The sequence below is a fragment of the Nelumbo nucifera genome, chromosome 2 (genome assembly GCF_055504915.1).
Source record: "Nelumbo nucifera cultivar China Antique chromosome 2, China Antique-T2T, whole genome shotgun sequence".
In the NCBI taxonomy this organism is placed as follows: domain Eukaryota; kingdom Viridiplantae; phylum Streptophyta; class Magnoliopsida; order Proteales; family Nelumbonaceae; genus Nelumbo; species Nelumbo nucifera.
The window spans coordinates 105,769,303-105,775,372 of NC_142650.1; positions in this window are offsets into that span (position 1 = coordinate 105,769,303).

The window sequence follows — 6,070 nt, forward strand, 5'->3', positions numbered from 1 at the left end:
TCGGGTGATGTCTTGGACAAATCACCCACGCGATTGCCACAATAGGGTCTGTACGCAAGGGCAAGGGCAAGGGAAGACAGGAGTCTCTCCCGGTGGACTAACCCGTGGCGAGATCCTACGCGCGGGCCCATAACATAAGTGCAATTAAATTAATTCTTATTTTTTTAGAATTAAAAATTATGGTTGACTCCTCCTCCCAAAACCAATTCTCCAATGGTAAATTCACTAGTCCGATTTAAAAAATATTTATGAGGGGAAGGGAAAAAGAGCCATTTTCCAAAAATGTTGGATTGGCTTTAGTTTTAATAGCAAGGGTGGTACTGGCCACTTGGCCAAGCATTTTCTCTTCCATGAGAAACAAGAAAAAGACACCTATTTTAAAGATTTGTTGAATGTTGAGGATAAACAACAAGACAAAGAAGGACATGACACTACTACACCTAATGAAGCAGATGATTAACGTCAAGGAGATGGAGTAATTTTTTCAATTTTATTAAATTATTTGTTATATTTTCAACAATGTAACTTTTGTTTTCAATTTGTAATTTTTTATATTTTAAATGAAATAAAATTCCTATTTTTTCAATTTGTTGTCCATTTTATATTTTGGTAAGTATTGTTTTTTCATTTCTTTGTTAGATTTTTTTTTTTTTCAATTTGTCCCCGAAGCAGACAAAGCCCAAAGTAAAGTTAGCAAAAAAAAAGTCTAGGCCTTTTTGGTTTGGTTTGGCCTCGGCCCAAGGCACGACTTGTAGCCCAGCCTGACATGGGCTTGGCCCATGACATGGCCTACAGCCCGCCCATCCTAAGCCCACAGCCCGCCCTAGTCCAGCTCGGACCCACATGGGCTCAGGCCCTACTGGGCCGACCCACCCGGAGTGTCCCAAGAGTGGGAAAGACGACCCATTTTACACCACTATACTTCAATGATAATCCCAATTGATGAATCAATTTTTTGTGATGTATCAATTTTTGGGCTAAGTACCTCGTAATTTGGTCTAAGTTGGGGGCAGATTAGGTGCCGAGTTAACTGGGCCGAGCTGGGCAGGTTAGGTGCCAAACTGATTGGGCCGAGCTAGGCAGGTTAGGTGACGAATTGACTGGGCCGAGCTAGGCAGGTTAGGTAACGAGCTGACCAGAGTATCGAGCTGCCTATTAGTTGCCGAGCTGACTAGAGGGCCGAGCCGCTTGGTGGCAAGCTGGATTGATTGTTGAGCTTTGTTGTTCTTTATAGACCTGCAAGGAATCAATGTCAGTGGACCCGGGGTGGCTAACCCGGCGAGGTCGCTCCGATGCTTAAGTCAGTACTCTCATAATAGACTGCGAGCTAAAAATCACAAAGTATGAGAGATAGAATATGCTTACTTGCCACCCCTTGCTCCATTGGGGTTGGTACCTTTATATAGACATTGTTTGGCATGGGCTTCACGCACCATATCCAAGATTTGTGAGAAGTCATCTAAGTGGTTTGAGATTCCCTGAGGTAACCGCCATGCACGTTGACCACCCTCCGGATCATTCAACACGTGGGCAAACTTCCAAGGACCGTGGGAGTGTTTGGATATGCATGCCAAATTTGTCGCCGAGCACATTTCCCAGGCCGCCAGTTAACACCTGGGCTAGGCCGCCAGGTCGTGCCAGGGCCAGGCCGCCAAGTCGCCAGGTCGCGTCAGTGTCAGGATTCCAGCTCGCGCCAGTGCCAGGTTGCTAGTTCGCTCCAGGGCCAGGCTACCAGCTCACGCCTGTGCCAGGCTGCCAGCTCGCGCTAGGGCCAGGTCGCCAGGTCGCGCTTGTGCTAGGCTGCCAGTTCGCGCCTGGGCTAGGTTGCGCCAGGGCCAGGCCGCTAGGTCACGCCTGTGCCAGGTCGCACCTGTGCCAGGCCATGCCTGTGCTAGGCCACGCTTGTGCCAAGCTGCCAGGTGGGACACCATCAAGTTGGCTAAGGCAAGTTGTTGCCAAAGTGGTTTCAGGTGTCACCTAGTTTTTCCGAGGTGCCATGTGTCACAATATCATTGGAGGGCCAAATCCGCCCTCATCATTTGCCTCCCACTCCCGAGCCGAAAGTAACTTGGCAAAGGGAGTAGATTGCTCATTTTGGCCTAAAATGACTAATTCGATGAGGTCGTAAGCGTCGATTCAATTCCTTAGGCTCTGGGAGCAACTCACAGTCCACTCTCCTTACCTTTGATTTTGCCCATTCCGAAGAGGTGACTGGGTCTTATGTGGTGCTGAAGTCTTTGCCAGTTTGGCACTTTAGCCCTTAGACTCTGGGAGCAACTCGCAGTCCACTCTCCTTACCCTTAATTTTGCCCATGCCGAAGAGGCAACTGGGTCATATGTGGTGCCGAAGTCTTTGCCAGTTCGACACTTTAGCCCTTAGGCTCTGGGAGCGACTCGTATTCCACTCTCATTGATCTTTGATTTTGCCCATGCCGAAGAGGCGACTGGGTCTTATGTGCCCATGCCGAGGAGGTGACTGGGACTTATGTGCCCATGCCGAGTTCTTTTGTCAGTTCGCCAGTTTGCGCCTGGGCAAGTTCGACACGTCGGCGCTCGTGCCAGGCCGCCAGGTCACGCCTGAGCTAGGCCCCCAGTCCGCGCCTGGGCCAGGCCACCAGGTTGTGCCTAGGCTAGGCCGCCAGGTTGCGCCTGGGCCAGGCCGCACTAGGTCGCGCCTGGGCCAGGCCACCAAGTCGGCTCCTTAGAGCTATGGCTACACTGCATCAGCCTCGTTAGTGACATCGATTACCCACTCCTACAAGAAGCTACTAGGAGTTCGACCTACGGGGGCAACACTACGGATTTTAGGTCACCAGCTCGCACGGGAGCCTTTGAAGGCTCGACTGGTAGGGGCGTCCATGAATTCTGTTGGCCGCCTACTCCCGTGGAAGCCACGAAGAGCTCACCTTTGTAGAGGGTACCTCGCGAAGAAGACTGATGAGGCTTTATCCGAGTTGAAATAAAGTTGGTAGAGCTACTTAGTCTGTTGGCCATCAACTTCCTGCATAGTCTTTGAGTTCCTAAAACATGCAAACTACAAAGTGAGAGATTTTAATTTCTAAAAGGTGAGAACTTAGCTTTCTGGAAGAGGAGGACTTAGCCTTTCGAAGGATGAGAACTTAGCTTTTTGTAGCGTTTCCCACAGACGACGTCAATTAATGCTGCACGATCTAGCTGCTTTATGTTGGAGGTGATCTAGCTTCCAGGCAGACGGCGAACTATTGATTTGCAAGAGGATCAGAGAACCCGGGGTTGCTAACCCGGTGAGGTCACTCCGATGCTTAAGTCAATACTCTCATAATAGACTGCGAGCTAAAAATCACAAAGCATGAGAGCTAGAATATGCTTACTTGCCCCCTTCGCTCCATTGGGATTGGTGACTTTATATAGGCATTGTCTGGCGTGGGCTTCACGCACCATATTTGAGATTTCTGAGAAGTCGTCTAAGTGGTCCGAGATTCCTTGAGGTAACCGCCATGCACGTTGACCACCCTCCGGATCATTCAGCACGTGGGCCAACTTCCAAAGATCGTGGGATTGTTTGGATATGCAGGTCGAATTTGTCACCGAGCACGTCTTGCAGGCCGCTAGGTCGTGCTAGGGTCAAGCCGCCAGGTTGCACTAGGGCCAGGCCGCCAGGTCATGCCTGTGCTAGGCTGCCAATTTGCGCCAGGGCTAGGCTGCCAGCTCGCGCCAAGGCCAGGCCGCCAGGTTGCGCCTGTGCCAGGCTGCCAATTTGCGCCTAGGCCAAGTCACGCCTATGCTAGGCTGCCAGTTTGCGCTTGGGCCAAATCGCGCTAGGGCCAGGCCGCTAGGTTGCGCCTGTGTCAGGCCGCCAGGTGGGACACCATCAACTTGGCTAAGACAAGTTGTTGTTAAAGTGATTCCGGATATCACCTAATTATTCCAAGGTGCCATGTATCACAATATCATTGGAGGGCCAAATCCGCCCTCATCACCAATCTTCGATGTGATCAATGAATTATTATAATGTCAATGTAATTTCGAGCCCCGCTATTGGTTACATCATTTTGAGAATTATTAAATAGTTGTTGAAAAAGTACTATGCCAACGAAAATGATTTGTGGTCGTGTGGGGACACTATCGAAAATGATTTATAGTCGTGTGGGGAGACTACGAAAATGATTTATGGTCCTGTGGGGACACAAGGCGAGTGTTAATCGGTTGAACTTTTCAACATTGAATACGCTAGTCAGAAGGAACAAATTACAGCTCACATTGTTTAATGTATTTTGTTTGGTATGTTAAAAGTTGTTTTTTTTTTTTTAAATTTCACTCACACATAACAACCTCTCGTATCTGGATTTTAATGGATTACCAAATCATTATTCATATCGGTATTTAAGTGAAAATAAAGGGAAGTCTTTTATTCTAATATAAGTGTCTTTTAGTAAGTCTTTTTAGAAAGATCTTCTAGCAGTTTAGATGGCCAAAAGACGACGAATTTTTGGGGTTTTGTTTGTTAAGACAAAGATTGTTTGGTAAACAATTTGATCTATTGGGCTTTTAAGACACATTTAGAGGTTATATATCATATAGAAAGACAAAAAGTATTCATTTGAAGCTTCCTGAAATTCGGTATTTTCAGTCTATTCGGGTCTTATTGTGCATGCATTTTTTCATCTTTCTGGATTTTGGTTACCAAATGGAAGAGACTAATTAATTTTTTGGTCTTTTGAACTTGCTGAAGCCCAAAAGGACTTGCCAAACACCGTCTGATTTTCAGATTGACAATGGGGGTAGCATTCACAACCCTATTTGGTTGCATCCAAGATTTAAAGTATCCACGTGATGGATTGAAGGTGATGACCATTGAATGCTTAATGGTGAAGATGGACCCCTTGTGGAGATGCAGACGGACAATTAGAGAATGCAAGAAGCTAAATGGACATTATCCATTCCCATATTAGAGATAAGGAAATTAAGTTGTGGATTCGTTAGGGTAGTTTGGCAAGCTTTTTTTGGGAATTTCTTTTGGTAGCTTTGATAATCAAAAGATGCATTGAGTTTTTGCATGAAGATTTAAGCAATGTAAAGCTAATTTGGTAGATACATGTATTTCCATGCATCTTTCTATGTCTTTCTGTATGAGAATAAAATGCAAAAGACATGAAAAACTTCATTTGGAGCTTCCCAAAATCAGCCTAAAATGGGTTTATCGCGTCTTTTTGGTGTTTCTGCTTTTGGCTGCTAAATCTTCCACGAACCATACAGGAATAGACCGAAAATCAATCTGCCCCCAACTTGTAAACAACCGAAAGACCAAACGGAAAGACACATTAAGCATGGCCTTAACATGGGCTATAAGTATCTTGTCAAGGGATTATCCTTGGGGCCTGTATTATATTTGTATCATGGACCATTGGGGGAGGGGAGAGGAGATCATCCTCATTAAGCTAGTTATTTGTTGTCTTTTTTAGTAACATAGCCGATCCAAAAAAAGCATCCATAGTTCCATACAGTTTTTACTTTATTACTTTTTATGTTGGCACCAATTGCTGACAAATACTTTATAAGTAATAATTATTATTTAGGGTAAAATGTTGAAATCTCTTGAAGTTTTGGCGTTGCTGAAGCCTCCCTTGAAGTCTGATCATTGCAATAACTTCCTCTCAACTTTTTGACAGTTGCAAGTAGGCCCCCTCTGATAGAATCTTCTAAAATAGAGGTATGAAAATGTCTAAAATACTCATACAGTTAATGTTTATTTTCCAAATTTCACTTCATATGAATCACTACCCCAAACCCTTCCAATCTCTTTTCTACAATTGATTTATTTTTCAAATTTTCCCTTTATATCAATCACTCAAATGTAAAGCTGTAACTTTAAATTCTCTCAGCAATAACTGTATGGGTAGTTTAGACATTATCATGTCTTTTTATAAGATTCCACCAGAGGGGTCTACTTGCAACTGTATTAGAAAGTTCAAAGGAGGTGATTGCAACCATCAAACTTTAGGTATGGTTTCAGCAACAACCAAAAACTTCAGGGGAATGTTTCAATAATTTGGGAGAATGACGGATAACCCCAGTGTCAGCATTTGTAGGT